The sequence below is a fragment of the Lygodium microphyllum genome, chromosome 1 (genome assembly GCF_053477565.2).
Source record: "Lygodium microphyllum isolate KBCC chromosome 1, Lygodium_microphyllum_v1.1.10, whole genome shotgun sequence".
NCBI lineage: Eukaryota > Viridiplantae > Streptophyta > Polypodiopsida > Schizaeales > Lygodiaceae > Lygodium > Lygodium microphyllum.
This window is the reverse complement of record NC_141135.1, coordinates 175293780-175311417: the sequence shown is the minus strand read 5'-3', so window position 1 is coordinate 175311417 and position 17638 is coordinate 175293780. Positions and strand designations below refer to the sequence as shown.

Sequence of the window (17638 nt, the reverse complement as noted above, 5' to 3'; positions counted from 1 at the left end):
TCCTGCCAAGGTAAAACTGACCAAGTCAAAGCACAAGTCTCAATCGGCATAACATGTTTCTGACCATACATCAACTCTACAAGCATATATCCTGTGGTAACACTATGAGTCGTACAATCAGCCCACAAAGCAAATCGTAGAAGGCTCGGCCATTCTCCAATCCGTCCTCTGCACGCTTTGGCTAATGCTTTCACTATCGGCGGATGCCCTCTTTCACTCTTCCCATTTCCCTCTTGATTATATGCTGTGGTTAGAGTCAACTTGATTCCTAGCTGAGAGAAAAACTCCCTAGCTTCATCTGCATCCAATTCACCACGATCCGCAGTAATCTTACCCACACAACCATACCTGCAGAAAATTTCCTCCAATAAGAACTTACACACTGCACTAGTGGTCTTCGTTCTCAAAGATTTGCCCTCAACATGATTGGTAAGATCCTCTCTAGCCAAAACAATGTATCTCATCTGCCATAGACCCATAGGCATGGTAACCAAATCAACTACCCACTTATAATGAATGCATAGCGGATAGGTCGGATGAAGCTCATCTCGATGACGCACTACTGAATACATCTGGCAGTCTCTGCAAGTCTCAACAAAGTGAGAAACATCTCTATACATGCCTTTCCACCGATATTTCTCCTTGATTTTCTCATAAGTAGCCCACACTCCTCTATGACCAGCCCAAGGACTCTCATGAAACTCCCTCATCACCTGTAATTGTGTCTCTCTATCGCAGACAACCCGCAAGGTAATCCGCCTCTTTTCTTCGGGTGCTTCCAAAGAAATCCGTCCTTGAGAAAATAACCATAGGCTTTCCTTCTGATCTTCTTGAACTCTTCATCTGTCCATTCATCTCTTTTGCTTAGTGTACTAAGGTACCTGCCAATCTGCAACCAATCTCCAACATAGAGTTCTTCTATGAAAGCCACAATATCATAGACATGACAAACATGATCAACCATAGTGGCTGAAATTTCTGCATCATCCTCTTCTGCAAGTAGAGTCTCCTCATCATCATATCTGGCTCTAGACAACATATTTGCCACTGGATTATCCTTCCCTGCTATGTGTTTAAATTCCGGATTTAACGACTTGATATATGCAATCCATCTCAGCATAGCTATATCCGGAGTAGAGCAACTCGTGATCATACCAATCAATGGCAAGCAATCTGTCTCTACCACAATTGAAGCTCCAATAAAGTACTCCTTGTCACATTTAAGAGCTGTGACAATCCCCAATAACTCCCTCTTGATTTGCGGATATCTCCTCTGTCTCTTGTTTAGGACTTTCGCCCCAAACCGAATAGCATACCTATTTCCATCTGCATCATCTTGACCCACAACCCAACCTATGCCAATTGGACTAGTGTCAACTGTCAATACAATAGGCCTTTCACAATTATAATCTGCTTTCCTGAGAGTAGGAGCATTCTGCAATAACTTCTTCAATTTCCGCATGGCTCTAGTGTGACTCTCATCCCAATAGAATTTCTGCCCCTTTCGAAGCAGCTGATACAAACAATCTGCTATGTGTGCAAAATGAGGTATCCAAATCATATAAAACACACAAGCACCAATGAATCTCCGTACCTCCGAAGTGGTAGAACAATACTCTGCAATCTTGCCTATAGCATTCACCTTATCAGGTGAGGGTTTTCTGCCATAATATCCACACATATGTCCAACAATGACAACCTCATTCACTCCAAAAACAGATTTTTGCCCTGAAAGTGTCAAGTTCACTTCTTCTAACCTGGCCAAAATCTTCTCACATGCTGAAATATGATCAGCCACAAAGTATCTGCATCCCTGCTCATTTAAGCTCTCATTCTTCTCTTCTTCTGCACACCCCTTAATGGGCACATCATCCAAGAAAGGCATAGTAAGCTGAGGTATGTAATCACGAAGGACCTTGTGCATGGCATTCATCATATGCGCAACACAATTAGTGGCACCTTGAGGCAAGGTACACATCCTGACAAGCCCAATAGGAGTTCTCATAGTGATTATGTCCCTGCTTTCCAAAGCCAGCTGAAACTGATCATATCCTGAATACAAATCACCCAAAGAATAGATGGCACGTCCAGCAAATGCCTCTGCAAACTCATCCACAACTGGACCTATACCAACATTCCTGATAGTAACTCTGTTCATTGGCTGCATGTCCTGAATAAATCGGAGAGTACCATTCTTCTTTGGAACTGTAAACCATCTGTTTGAGTATGGTGCAGATGAAGGCTCAAGGATTTCCATCCTGATTTTCTCATTCAATAAATCAATCAGCTTTGGCAAGTGTGCTTTAGGCACTGGAATAGGTTGGAGATTCCATGGGATATGAGGAATAGTAAAAATGACCATAGGAGCAACAATATCAGGATTCACACATCCAATCTCATGTGGGAAAAAAGCAAATCCCCTTCCATGACGCTCAAGCATATCCTGAAAGCATTGCTTCTCTATGAGTAGCAAGAAATCACCATTTCCAATTTTCAATTCAGCAAGAGTCTCTGCTGAAAATTTATGACCAATATGCTCCGGATTCCTCAAAATTTGCTGTTTAGCAGCCCTCTCTATTTGCTGATCACTGTCAGGTGGAAGCGGTACAGCAACCGACTTCACCTTCTTATCCACAGTTTTGTATTTCGTGTCAACCCTGGCTTCATTATGCTCTTCTGCATTACATAAACCTTGCTGTAAATCAGCAATTCTGCACTCCAATGGCTGAATATTCTCAGCCCTCTACTCTATGGACTACATAGAAACAGCCCCAAACTCTGAATGCTGAAATATTTCAGCAGTAAACTCTGTTGGCTGAAAATTTTCAGCCCTCTGTCTCTCTGAAAGCTGATCATAACCAGCTGGAAACTCTGTTTGCTGAATTTCTTCAGCACTCAACACTCTTTGATGAGTTACCTCAACCTCTGACTCAATCTGTGACATAAAATCTGCAATTTCATGAAACATGTCCAAGGACTGCACTAATACATTACTGTGATAATTCAGCATATCAGTTTTCAACATATCTCCCATCTCTGTCATCGTATCTGCACAAATCACACTGTCATACATCCCATCTATGTGCTCATCATCCTCCAAAATTCCTGTATTTTTTAAATTTTTCTCCTTCGTGCATATATACTGCATGGCAGCTCTAGGCAACCTAGAAGTCTTCTGATAACTCATCGAACTGTTTGCTGAAATCCCAACAAAACCGGAGGAGAAAACACTGCTGCCAGGAGGCGAGAACTCCAATCTCCTCTCCTCTGTACCACCGTCGTCTCGCGAAACGCCGGTACCTAATGAAAACCCGAATCCCTCACAGTGGGCAAAGGTGCATCTCTGAGAGTATCCCTGTTTCTAACATGGTTCACACATACAGTCATAAACTGAACTGCTCTCATACCATCTTTACTGCGAATCTGTGCATAAGCAGATCCATCATCCATGACCTTTGTTTCCATGCGCATCTCTATAATGAATGGCTGTCCAAGAATTATAGGATAAGAGCATGAATCCTGCACAAAGAAATGAAAATCCTCCTCTACATCACCAATAGAAACCCTGACACTAGGTTAGGCAGCATACAAATCACCTGCAGTGTTATTGGCGGCTCTCATACGCCACCCATGCTCTACATCCATAGGCCATCTGTTACTCTCATAAACTCCACGAACTATGAGATTAATCTCTGAACCATGATCAACCAATGCAACATAAGGCACCTGTTTCTCTCCAATCTTTACCATCGTCTCTGTAGTTGCCCTAGCCCAATGGCTCCGCGAAAAGTGACTACGCGGTATCATGACAGGCTCATCAATTTCAGCATAATGCATAGGCTGAACCCTCTTCTCTACCTGCAGAAAAATAGAAGCATTATCAACCATAACCTCATCCTCATCCTCATCCAACTCCCCAATCAAAACTCCCTGTGTATCAGTGGTAGACAATGCATGTCTTTTCCTCTTCAAGACCTCCTGAAACTGATCCTGAAACTCTCTTTTTGAGATGCCCAAAATCTCAGAAATAGTGAAAGTCACCTCACTGCCAAGTATCTTATCATTAAAGATTTTCTTCATGTCTGTAGATGTCTCAATATCGGACATCAATCTGAATCCTGGCTGCTTTCTCTCTCTAGACTCTTGCCTCTTTTCTCTCTTTTGAGCATCCTCCATCTGTCGATCTGGCCCTGGTCTTGAAGACGGTCATGCAATAGGTGGAGTAACAAACTCACCCCCTCTAGTCTTCTTAGCTGCACTTGGATTTTCTTAATCCCTCTTACGCTTCTCCTCAACAAGTACATCTGCACTATGAGACTTAGCCAAATAAGCATAAATAGAGTACCTGTCAACAGGCGAGTCCCAACCTGTCTCTGATCTGATGCTAGAGCCTGCACTAGTCAAAACAGTTTGCTGAATTTTCCCCTTGTTTGCAGTCTCCATAGCATAAGTCCATAGCGCTGACTGAGTCTCTGATCCCTTCTCAATCTGTACTCCATATGTAGAAGCATCACCTCTAGCTGTCACATAAGAAGTACGCGCAGCCATGTCCTCCACTAACTTCTTCATTCCACCTTTACCAAAGTTAGTAGCAAGTGTAGCTCCTGTCTCAGTCAACCAAATCTTACCATCTTGCCCCCAATATACCAAATTCTGCCTCCTTGCATCCTGGAAAGAGTCACAGTCCCTGCAATGCTGATGCTCCGTACTATCACACCAAATACATCTCCGATCTCTCCTAGGTGCACTAGGAGCACTCCTAGGTGCAGTAGGAGCGCTAGAAGAAGCACTAGGTGCAGTCGAAGCAAACTGCTCCTTCAACTTTCCCACCAACTCCGCTTTGACTGACTCCAATGTCAAATCTGTGATGCCTTTGATTATGTCATCAAGAGAGGTAGGGACTGATGGAGCAGATGGTTTTGGAGCAGAAGGTGTAGGCATCGGTCGTGGAACAGGAGGAATAGGTGGAGTGAAAAGAGTAGGCACTGGCATAGGCCAAGAAACTGGCTGAGGAGGAGAAGAAATAACAGGGATAGAAGTAGGCATGGGAGCTGATGATGGTGTAGGTGTCATGGAACCATTCTGTAGGTGAGTCTTCCATATCCTCCTCTTGGTCAAAGTCGAGACTGCATCCTGAGCATCCTGCCAATCCGTTTTAAGACCCATAGGCTTCGTGCGATCTTCAAGAAGCTCACCCAATTCTTCTTGAAGAGCAGGATCAGCAGCTTGCAAGAAAAGCTCAACTTTTTCAACATCCAATGCTCTTTGTTCAATGGCATCAAGCTGACTATACCTCTCTTCGAATTCTCAAATCAACTCCGAAGCAGCTAGACCTTTGTTTGACATGTAGACCCACTCTCGGAATGTCCGCCGAGTAGCCATACCAAAGTCCTCAAGGAAGTATTCTTCTTTCAAGGCCTTCTTAAAATCTTGCCAATGTGTATTTTGAATAAAAATATCAGTCACTTTTGTCCTCAAAGCAGGTGTGACAAGACGAAGGAAGTACTTACTCATAAGTCCAGCAGGAACTCCAAAAAACCCCATCTTGATCTCATATGTCTTCAAATATGCTGAAACATTACGTCCGTCAAATAGCTTCTTCTCATTCTCAACTGCTTCAATAGCCTTAGTCGTGCTGTTTGCATTCTCCTGCTCCGAATAGAGTTGCCTTTGCTGAGACAACTGCTGTTGATGAAATTGTTATTGCTGCTGCATATACAATTGTGTTTGCTTTTGCTGATTTTGGAGCTGCATATAAATGGACATATTCTGCAAAATCTGTTTTAGATCCTCTGTTGAAATACTTCACGCAGCAATCATTGATGGAGCTGAAGTAGACGCAGCTGGAGTTGTAGAAGAAGCTGAAATGGAGGCTGAAGTATCTCCCATCCTGAAATTTCTGCGATGCTTTCACATCGGGTTCACCAAAGATGTCAAAGGATTCGTGAAAACAATATCGCATCCACAGAGGATTTTGAATAATTCCAGGATAGAAGACCAATCAAGTGAATGTTGTGTATATGGTATTTGTACAATTCATCTTATGAGATAATTGACAGCTGTAATTGAGGCTCATAGACGAATACAGAAACTGGATACATAGTTCAGAAGCTCCGTTCAGAAGCTCCTAGTTCACTCAAGAAGCCATGACATTAACATCACAGAAATGCAGCAAAGAACACTACAAAAATCAGTAGCAGTTATAACTTTGTTGAACTTAGCAAATTCTAGCTCACTGGCACGTTCATTGCAGCTATCACTGTCACTGCCACTATTACTATCAATGTTGTAGTTGCCACTGTCACTATCACCGTATTCACTCCACTTTCAAGGTAAGCAATGATAAAGCATAAATATTGCACAAATTCTGCAGTTATCTCTTTACACCACTCTCTGGGAATTCTTTATTCAAGATTTCAATGAATTTTATGACAACATTAAGTTCACAATGTCCCATGAAGCTTCAACCAACTCCTGGAACATTTCAGCAAACTCTGTTTCCTGGTTGGTTGCTCTACCAATTGGAGTTCCATAAAAATCAAACAGCAAATCTTGCAGTCCTGGCCACAGCATGCAGACGCAACCTGGACCAGAATAACTCTGTCTGGAATCACCCCTTCAATGTGCATTTGCTGAAAAAGCTAGAGGCCTCATCAAACTCTTCAGTTTGAGCACATACACCGATCATCATAGCCCAAGTAAAGACGTTCCGTTCACGCATGTCCACAAAAACAGACCTGGCATCCTCCACAGCCCCTCAGCTTCCATACATCTGAATGAGGAGGTTAGACAGATATACGTCCCTGCTGAAAAGAAACCACGGCCTAGTAGGCTGAAAGGGACAATTCCAATTCCCAACTCTCTGCAAGTTGGTATAATCTCTCTCTCTCTGCATCACGAGTCCACAAAGACCACTCCAGCTGGGCAGCTGTAATTGGATGCACTGCATGTGCACGCCGTATTGTGGAAGCAGAAGCCTCCGAAAGACCTAAGTACTTTACTTTTCCTTCTTCTACCAGCTTCTTCATCTCTCCTATCGTAACTTCAATGGGTACTCTTGTGTCAATTCTATACACATAGTAGAGATCGATACAGTCCACACCCAATGTCTTCAAGCTTGCCTCACAGCAGGCACGAACATATGTGGGATCACCTCTGAATGTTCGCTGTCCATTTTCTATAGTGATTCCAAATTTTGTAGCCAATTGGACTTTGTCTCGTATTCCCTTAAGTGCCTTGCCTAGAAGGATTTCATTGAGATGCGGTCCATAGACATCCGAGGTGTCGAGGAAGGTGACGCCCAGCTCTGTGACTGCGTAGTGGATGAGGTCGATCATGTCCTGCTCGGGCTTGGGGGGCCGTACGAGAAGGACATGCCCATGCAACCGAGCCCCTGGGCAGACACTTCCAGGCCCTGTGACCCGAGCTTGGTACGAGGCACCGCTGGGAGGGAGGTTGCCATAGCTCTCTCGCTCGATTTCGCTCTTCAGCTTCTCCTTGTCGTCGTCTCCCAAAATCCGTTCGTTCCTCTGTTCTACTGCATTTTCAATGTCCTCCCCTCCATGCTGCCTTTAATCGATCCTTCTCATTCCTTCAAGTCCAAGAATACTCTTCAAAACCAGTCGCACTATTGAACTGCAGAGTACTGTATATCATTCACCGTCATTGAAAAAAAGCTCCCTTCCCTGTTTTTCTGTGTGTCTTTCCTCTTCCTCCTTCCTCTATTTTCTTCATCATTCGTCTATTTTCTTCCTCTGTTCCCGTAATCGTCTCCTTTTGGGCCCTCCTCTGATTAGCCACAGAGTATCTTCTATTTCCCTTCCTTTCCCATTCTCTGTTCAAAAATAGTATTCTTTTTTCCCCCCACAAAGGCTCTTTCAAAATAGTTCTTGTTTTGCTTTTGCTTTTTCACGCCCCCTTTGTCCATCATATTCTTGATTTTCTTCCAATCAATTCCCAATCCTTTGAGTCCCCATCACTGCAGAAATGGCAGGGATTCCATGCTCAAGGGCAAGCTGCACATGAGCCTCATGTTCATCTGAAAATTCACTGGTCTTCTTAAACTCCCTTGTCGATACCATTTGTATCTTCAGCATAAGCAAACAACTTGGGAAGCTCGGAAAAACCATACTCATTGCAGATCTAGAACCCATTCTCCTTCTAATTTGTTTATACCAAATATCAGATTCAATCCCAAACAGTGCTTGTCTCTTCTGTAAAATTGAACATGAACCAACTGAAAGCAAAATGTTCAAGCAAAGCAAAGCACAACGTCTACGTCTAAGTATGTACAAAGTAACAAATCTCACGCACAACTTTTGGGTGGTTTTCACACCTCGAATGCGCAGCAATAGGACAGCGTATAGCGGCACGACAGTGTGACTAAGACCAAAACCAAGCATAGGGTGGTCATCTTGACCACAGGAGAAAAGACTTCATCAAAGTCAATTCCATGCTCATGTTTAAAGCCCTTAGCAACAAGTCTTGCCTTGTAAGTTGCCTTGGGGTTTCAAGGGGTACATTTCAACTTGTATACCCATTTGCATGGTAGTGTCTTCTTGCTTACATGCAAGGAAACTAAATTCCAAGTCATATTCTTATGCAACGTAGCCCTCTCTGAGCAGTGGCTGTCACCCCTAGGCATAGTCTCATCGTAGGTGAGAGGCTCTCCTACATCTCTAACCAAGATAGAAAGCATCGAGAGCTCAAATCTATCAGGTGGACATTGGTGTGATGCTGCGCATCTACCACTGCAAATTTGAGGGTGAAATTTTCTGCCAAAATTCTGGTCTCTTAAGTCAGTGTCATTATGAGTTTATTTCTCGTTGTGTGTATCTTTTGTATTTGCATCATCTACATGATGCATGAGCACATATAGTTAGGCTAGGCACAATTTTTTCAATGCATTCATAATTTATACGTGGAACCATCAGTCGATTGATTGCACAAGCCTGGATTCTAAATGCAAATTGCATGAGTGATTGGACATGAAGTTCTTTTCTAGAGCACGTTCTTGATAGGGCACAATGCATGGAAAAACGGATCACATGAAGGTTTCTCGGTCGACAAAAGTGCCTTGTGTAATATGGATCGACAATAGATTGAAGCATTCTTCACATGACTATGTGATGTTTACAAGAGGACAAGCTCTTATTGCTCGCCATGTGACATCTCAAGTACATATATTGCCAAATGTTGAATTGATCTTGAATGGACAACAAAATTGAGTGGTTGACAAAACATCCTACCCTATTAGGACAGAGAAGCTTTTAACTTATGAGCCATGATCTTTGCATATGTAGGAAGAGTATCACTATGATTTAGTGATCCAAAGCCTTACAGTTAGATATTCCATTTGTCAAGGTTTTACTCGAAATTGTCTAAAAAGGTTGGGGCAGACTTTGTGCAGCAATTTGACTCTCTGAGCATGGTTTTAATATTCTTCGCATCTCGAAGTTCTTCCCCACATGATCCCACAGAGCTTCTACTTAGGCGGCATGAATACAGTTTTGGAAAAAATGACACAAGATGAATGGAGGATGGATCATTGCATCGAAATTCGGGTTCAATGAAAAATATTCATTACTCGAGCGTAAAGTAGGGCTTAATTTCTATAACAACAGCCAAAACATGCATAGGGGATGATGGCAATGCCATGATTACACGTATTGGCCTACCGTGTGAGGATCTGGAGTTGTACAATTCCATCCAACTAGAATTTATGGTACCAGATGCTTGATCACAGAAGGTGGCATTTTATGCAACATCAAAGCGGACGTAATCAATGATGATAAATGGAAATGAAAATAAGGAATGCTTTTAAAGCTTTGGATTAATGCTCCAAACAAGGAAAAAATACAGAACGATAATATTATCGCCATTGATTTCATGAGCAAGGAAGCTTTTCAAAAGCTTATAGTGTGGTAAACCATTATAGAAGAGACAATTAATAGGCTTTAGAGGAGCGAAAATGCAGGGGGTAAGTAGGGACGAGGAAGCTGTGAAAGTCGAATTGTTTGTGTTGATGCTACGAGAAAGGGGAACGACGGAGTGAAGGGGTGGGACAAAGCTGTTGTAGATGGAACAAAAAAAAGGACGAAGACAAGGAAGAAGGGATAAAGAAGAAGCTGTAGACGAGGACTAAAGGTGATGAAGAGGTTGCCAATGAGGCCGAAGGCATCAACGAACATTGGTGGAGCGACTGTAGGACTGTGATGTCATGGAGGAGGAGAGTAGTTGCTATGACAAAGCCAAAGAGAAAGGTGATAAAGCAGCAGATGATGACGAAGCTGAAGGAGAAACTGGGAGAGATGATGACATAAGGGAAGAAGAAGAAGAGTAGCAACGTAGAAGGCCAATGGAAGAAGTTTTTGTGAAGACAAAGCTTTGCATCATCAACGAAGATGGCACGCAAAAGGACGAGAAGAAGGCGGCGGACCCCGGAGGGCGAGCTATGAAGGTGAAGCCAGGAGAGGGTTTGCCACCTTGCAACTTGACGCATGTGCGGCTCTCTTATGAAAATTTTTCTATTGAGAAGCCATCGGTAGCAACAATCTCAAGACTTGAAGTTAGCACTAAGCTCCACAAGGACTGCAGCACCATTTTTGCAATAAGATAGCAAAAAGGCGTAACCTGCAAAAAGTCTGGTGTAGTTACCATGACACTAAATGCAAGAGCACCAAAGTAAATTATCCAAGTTGAAGATCTAGCCCTCCCAAAGTGCCTGGATTTGTGTTTCTCTTTTGACAGATGCGAGTTTTGGTTTTCTTCTTGATACAATTTCTTCTCTTGCAATATGTACAACAAGTATACTCCATGAAATTATCTTGATTTGAGTACTCTTGATCCATTATTCTCATCTTGCTTAGCATCCCTGTGACAAGCAACATTCACGAACCCCTACGTGGATCCCATTCGACACCTGGTGAACCGACATGACCGTCGCTTCTGATTGTCGAGATGAGAGAGTCTTCAAATACTCCACCCAAATTATCATCGAGTGCTTCTTCCTTTTTGACCTATGAGATGAAGAATTTATTGCAAACTCTATCTTTGGCTATTATGATGCAGAATCAGCAAATGGAGTTATCTATGTAGAAGCAAGAGCAGCTACATCAACAACAATTGGATCAACAACGAATGCTAAATCAAGAACAAGAGCATACACATGGAGCAACCAAAGCAATCAAGGCCATGGTAAGTGAATGTAAATTATTTGATGGCCAGAATTTCTCAGCTTATCTTAAAACTTTGGAAAGCCAGATGCGCTTCTTTGGAGTTCCTGCCAACTGGAACAATTATTTCTTACGGCTTGATATGCCTTCTTTGTGGGTTAGAGTGTTAGTTGTGCAAGATTCAAATTGGAATATCTTCAAGAAGGCGCTCGAAGATGAATATTTCGTAGAGGATTATGGTATTTCTTCTCAGAAGACATTCAGAGAGTGGGTCTATTAGCCCAAGAAAGGACTTGTTGCTTCTGAGTTATTGCGCGAGTTTGAAGAATATTACAACTAGTTGGATGCACTTGAATAAAGAGCCCTAAACTCGGAGAAAGTAGAGTTTTTCTTGTAGGCAGTTGATCCTGCACTTCAAGATGAGTTGGGAGAGCTTCTTGAAGACCATAGGTAGCCTATGGGATTGAAGACAGATTGGCAAGATGCTATTGATGCAGTCTCTACATTAACGAAGAGGCGAAGATCGAAGGCTTGCCTACAAAATGGTATACAAACTCCCCTAACCATGTCTTCTCCTACCTCGACTTCTCCTACTTCTCCTTCCACTTCTTCCACCCCTCATCCTATCTATGCCTATGCCTATGCCTATTCCTGCCGCAGTTGTCAGGCCATCTACCAAAGCAACTGCCGAAGACGTGGTGGAATAAATTTCAAAGAATTTGAAGGGTCTTCAAGTAAAGATGGCCAGAAGAGATCAACATGCACTTAACCCAGGTCCAATTTCTATCCCATCCTCTTCCCTACAAGGAAACAAAGGAATAGCGACGGTGGTTAGTGACGCAGAAATAGCGGCGTCGCTATTTGCATTGCTACTAGCGTCGCAAATGCGATGCTAATAGCGACGCCCCATAGAGAAAAAAAAAGCGGGTGGGAACCCAAGCGCGTTTCATTTCGCATATTCGTAAAACTTTTTGAGAGGGAGAGCGAGAGAGAGAGAGCGACCGTTTTGCATAGAGGGTGAGAGAGGGAGAGGAAGAAGGCTTGTCACCGCCAGTGCCGCCGCTGCTGTCGTTCGGGAAAGAGAGGAGGAGCCACCAAACCCTCCTGTAAATCTTTATAGTGAGTCCATTCTCTCTTTCTTTTACTTGTGTAGGGTTTAATTTGTGTATATTGAGAGAGGGAGAGGAAATGAGAGAGAAAGAGAGGGAGACGGAGAGGGAGAGGGAGAGGGAGGGAGAGAAAGAGAAAGAGAGGGGGAGAGAAAGAGAAAGAGAAAGAGAGGGAGAGGGAGGGGGAGGAAATGAGAGAGGGAGAGGGAGGGAGAGAAAGAGAAAGAGAGGGAGAGGGAGGGACAGTGCATTCTCTCTCTCTTTTACTTTTTTTAATATAATTTGTGTATATTGAGAGAGGGAGAGGAAATGAGAGAGAAAGAGAGGGAGAGGGAGAGGGAGGAAATGGGAGAGGGAGGGGGAGGGATGGAGAGAGAGAGAAAGAGAGAGAGAGGGAGGGAGAGAGAGGGAGGGAGAGAGGGAGAGGGAGAGGGAGGGGGATGAAATGAGAGAATGAGATGGAGGGAGAGTGTATATTACTCTCTCTCTTTTTTGTATAATTTGTGTATATTGAGAGAGGGAGAGGAAATGAGAGAGAAGGAGAGGGAGAGGGAGAGGGAGGAAATGAGAGATGGAGAGGGAAGGAGAGAGAGAGAAAGTGAGGGAAAGAGAGGGAGAGGGAGGGGGAGGAAATGAGAGAGGGAGAAGGAGGGAGAGAGAGAGAGAAAGAGAGGGAGAGGGAGAGGGGGAGGAAATGGGAAAGGAAGAGGGAGGGAGACAGAAAGAGAGGGGGAGGGAGAGGAAATGAGAGAGGGAGAGAGAGAGGCAGAGGGAGGAAATGAGAGAGGGAGAGGGAGAGGGAGGGAGAGAGAAAGAGAGGGGAAGGGAGAGGAAATGAGAGGGAGAGAGAGAGGGAGAGGGAGAAAATGAGAGAGAGAGAGGGAGAGGGAGGAAAAGAGAGAGGGAGAGGGGGAGGGAGAGAGAGAGAAAGAGAGGGGGAGGGAGAGGGAGAGGGAGGGAGGGGGAGGAAATGAGAGGGAGAGGGAGAGGGAGAGGGGGAGAGACGAAAACATAATAGGGAAATGAGAGAGGGAGAGGGAGGGAGAAGAAATGAGAGAAGGAGAGGAAGAGAGCAAAAGGAAATGAGAGAGGGAGAGGAGAGAGAAAAAATGAGAGAATGAGAGGAGAGAGAAAAAGAGAGAAGATGTTATTCATAATAGGAAAAGAGAGAAAGAGAGGGTGTGGGTGAGGGTGAGGGTGAGGGAGGGAGAGGAAATGAGAGAGGGAGAGGAAGAGAGAAAAGGAAATGAGAGAGAGAGGAGAGAGAGAAAGAGAGAAAAGTCATTAAACCTAATGGGGAAATAGAGAAAGAGAGGGTCAGGGTGAGGGAGGGAGAGGAAATGAGAGAGGGAGAGAAAGAGAGAAAGGAAAATAAGAGAGGGAGAGGAGAGAAAAAAAATGACAGAGTGAGAGGAGAGAGAAAAAGAGAAAAAATCATTGAATCTAATAGAGAAAGAGAGAAACAGAGGGTCAGGGTGAGGGAGGGAGAGGAAATGAGAGAGGAAGAGAAAGAGAGAAAGGAAAATGAGAGAGGGAGAGGAGAGAGAAATAGAAATGAGAGAGAGGAGAGAGAAAAATCATTAAACCTAATAGGGAAAGAGAGAAAGAGATGGTCAGGGTGAGGGAGGGAGAGGAAATGAGAGAGGACAAGAAAGAGAGAAAAGGAAATGAGAGAGGGAGAGGAGAGAGAAAAAAATGAGAGAGGGAGAGGAGAAAAAGAGAAAAAAATCATTAAACCTAATAGAGAAAGAGAGAAAGAGAGGGTGAGGGTGAGAGAGGGAGAGGAAATTTGAGAGGGAGAGAAAGAGAGAAAGGAAAATGAGAGATGGAGAGGAGATAGAAAAATAAATGAGAGAGAGAGAAGAGAGAAAAAGAGAGAAAAATCATTAAACCTAATAAGGAAAGAGAAAAAGAGAGGGTCCGGGTGAGGGAGGGAGAGGTAATGAGAGGGGGAGAGAAAGAGAGAAAAGTAAATAGGACCTTTCAATAAGCTCATCCTAGGCTCATAGGGGTTAGGCTGATCCTCAATAAACCTAAGGGATATATGGCTAGAGAGCCCTAGTATACTTGTGCCTCCTAGCATAATGTTCTTCTTACAAAGAGACCTCTCATACGTGAGGCGGGGTTGGGTGGGTCGAGCGGGGTTTTTCGAGGTGGGGTGAAGGGGGCGGGGGGGGAAGCACCGCATCGTGGGGGGGTGCGGTGGGGTGTGGGGGGTGTGCCGTGTCGTGGGGGGGCCGACGCGAGGTGGGGTGGGTCGAGCGGGGTTTTCGGAGGCGTGGTGGGGTGGTGTGATGGGGCTTGTCCTAGCCTCCACTATGCAAATATACAATGAAGGCAATCAGCCTATCAGTATGAAAAACATTCATTTTTCATAAAGTAATCCCAAAAAATAACTTTGGATATTCCATAAAAATCAATCTCTTCTTAAAAAGACAAATACAGAAAATTAAAAAAGCATCATTCATATGCTTTGCAAAACTAAAACAACATCACCACAATATCTCTTAGGAAACTCATCTTCAACTATCAATTTTAATTAATAAATATAATATAAAATCACTTGCAAGGAGGGACATTCTTTTATGATTAATCCACTTTCTTCCTTATAATAGTCTTAGGAAAAAAAAATTCCTCTAACAAGCATATATTTGAGCATAATAACTATTTTAAGGTTTATTCCATGATTAGTAGTAGTATATATGCAACTATCAAGCTAGAGATCATGCTTTGGTATCTGTGGAGATTCTAATCTCATGCCCTCATAGAGATTGGAGTGTGCAATAGTGTCGAGAGAAGATGGGTGAGTCGTAAATGGTATAGGAGACTTCTATTGATGATGGAGAGAAGATGAGGTGAATCGCCAATCCTATTTTTAGTGAGTGCAACCTACCTATAGTCATGGTCGCCGTGGTCGTGGTCGTGGTCGTGGTCGTGTTCATGGTCGTGGTCGTAGTGGTGGTCGTGGTTGTCATAGTCGTAATCGTAGTTGTGGTCGTGGTCGTGGTCGTAGTCGTAGTCGTATTCATAGTCATGTTCGTGGTGGTCGTGGTCATAGTTGTGGTCATGGTCATGGTCATGGTCATGGTCATGGTCATAGTCGTGGTCGTGGTCATGGTCGTTGTAGTCGTGGTCGTGGTTGTGGGTTGTGGTTGTGGTTGTCGTAGTCATAGTCGTAGTCATGGTGGTGGTGGTGGTGGTAGTAGTGGTGGTGGTGGTGGTGGCGGTCATAGTCGTAGCCATGGTTGTGATCGTGGTCGTAGTCGTCGTGATCGTGGTCGTGGTCGTAATCGTAGTCATAGTGGTAGTCGTGGTCGTAGTCATCGTTGTGGTCATTGTGGTCATGGTGGTCGTGGTCGTGGTCGTAGTCATAATGTAGAAAAAGAGAGAGAGATGGAAGGAGAGGATAACAATTTAAGAAAGAAAAAAAAGAGAGAGATGGAAGGAGAGGATAACAATTTAAGAAAAAAAAGTCTAATAACAAAAATAAATTGTTTGTTGTAACGTAGACAAAATGGAAAATGATGAAGATCTTGTTATTCAAGATCGTGAGACGTATCTTAATCAGCATGTCCCATGTCCTTGCTCTCAATGCAAGCTGGCAATTAGACGAAAATGTCGATTGTCTATAGAACACGTACGACGATTTGGCGAGTTTCAATCTGAGATCATTGATCAGGTGTTTGCGAATTTTCAGCAAACGGTAAGAAAAGTTAATATCAATCATGCATTGTACTCGCAAGCTAATTGAATACCATATACAATAAGATTGAGTCTGGCTGGCAAATTTTCTATCCAGGGAGGTGATGTCTCGTCCCAAGGAGGAGTGCACCCTTTTCAGCCAATTAGAAGAGTTCGTGGGCGTGTGATGGATGGAGTGCATGAGCCAATCCACCACTTGCAAGGCCAATCTATACCATCAATGCCAGAGGAGATAGGCAACCTTTCAAACCTACCTACAATCTTGGAGCTTGAGATGAAGGCAATGATCGATGCATTGATTCCCATGGATGTCGAGACTTCTGATCTGCTTAGAGAGGAAGCATCCATACCATTATATGATGGGTGCTGAGTATCTTGTCTGAAGACACTACTTGCACTCTTAAGTGTGCAAGCAAAATACGGGTGGAGCGATGCGAGTGTGACTGAGTTGTTCAGGTACCTTGTATATATGCTTCGTTGATTTTTTATTCGGCACTAGTATTAAAAACATTTCTGCTTTTCAAGGTGTTTATGATTTTTTTAAGGTTATTGAGATATCATATATTACCACTTGCAAATACCATATCTAAGTCTCGTGATGATGCACGACATGTTTTATGAAAGCTTGGCATGGACTATAACAACATCCATGCATGTATCAATGATTGCATATTGTTTCGAGGAGAATATAAGACTATGGAGACATGTCCAAAGTGTGATGCTCACAGGTATCAACAGGACTTGCAAGGGCAAATCATCCCTCAAAAAGTTCTCAGACACTTTCCCCTTATCCCCCTGCATAAACCACATGTTTCATACGTTCGACGTGGCGAGCTTGACAACATGGCATGCACAGAATAGGTCCACGGATGGAGTTCAACGAATATCAGTAGATTCAAGCGCATGGAGTCACATTGACTCTACCTTCCCATGCTTTGTCCGAGAGCCAGGGAATCTTTAGCTCGGTCTTGCAATGGATGGCGTGAACGCATTCAGTCTACACTCAACTTCTTACAGTGTGTGGCCTATAGTCCTTGTCAACCAATATCCCTCCATGGCTTTCTACGAAGAAAGGACATCTCATCCTTAGCTTACTCATCCCCGATCGCTACAAAGTCAAAAATATGGACATGTATCTTTGTCCATTAGTTGATGAGCTTAAGATTTTGTGGGAGGAGGGGGTCACCGTGCAAGATATGAGCAAGCGTAATGGTCGGCAGTCAACCAATATTCGAGCCATTCTCATGTGGACGATGCATGACTTTTCAGGATTCGGAGAGTGCTCAGGTGAACATGCCTCCGTTCTCGTTGGTAATATCTATATTTTATCTCATTCAAGCTTGTATTCACTAGATCGTGGTGTTGGAACAGGTCTGGTTACCTCAGGTTATCATGCATGTCCATTGTGCCCGAGCCACAGTTAGACTCCTAAAGATCACGACCATGAAGAAGATGGTATATCAAGGACACGCCGCTTTCTTGCCAGAGGATCATGAACTCAGGAAAGGTTTTCTTGGACAATCTACAACACGTATGAATGTTGCAAGCTGGTACAAGCTGAAAACGGAATGTGGCGGTTCTCAGTTTTCTACGAATTGCCATATTGGACCCAATTATAGGTCAACCACTTGTTGGATCCCATGCATAATTTCA

The 17638-nt window shown here is 43.6% G+C and overlaps 1 pseudogene; it reads right to left on the bottom strand.

Annotated features, from left to right (window-relative positions):
- Positions 1 to 6132: 6132 nt before the first annotated feature.
- On the bottom strand, positions 6133 to 7480 carry LOC148041995 (IN2-2 protein-like; annotated as a pseudogene).
- Positions 7481 to 17638: the final 10158 nt, after the last annotated feature.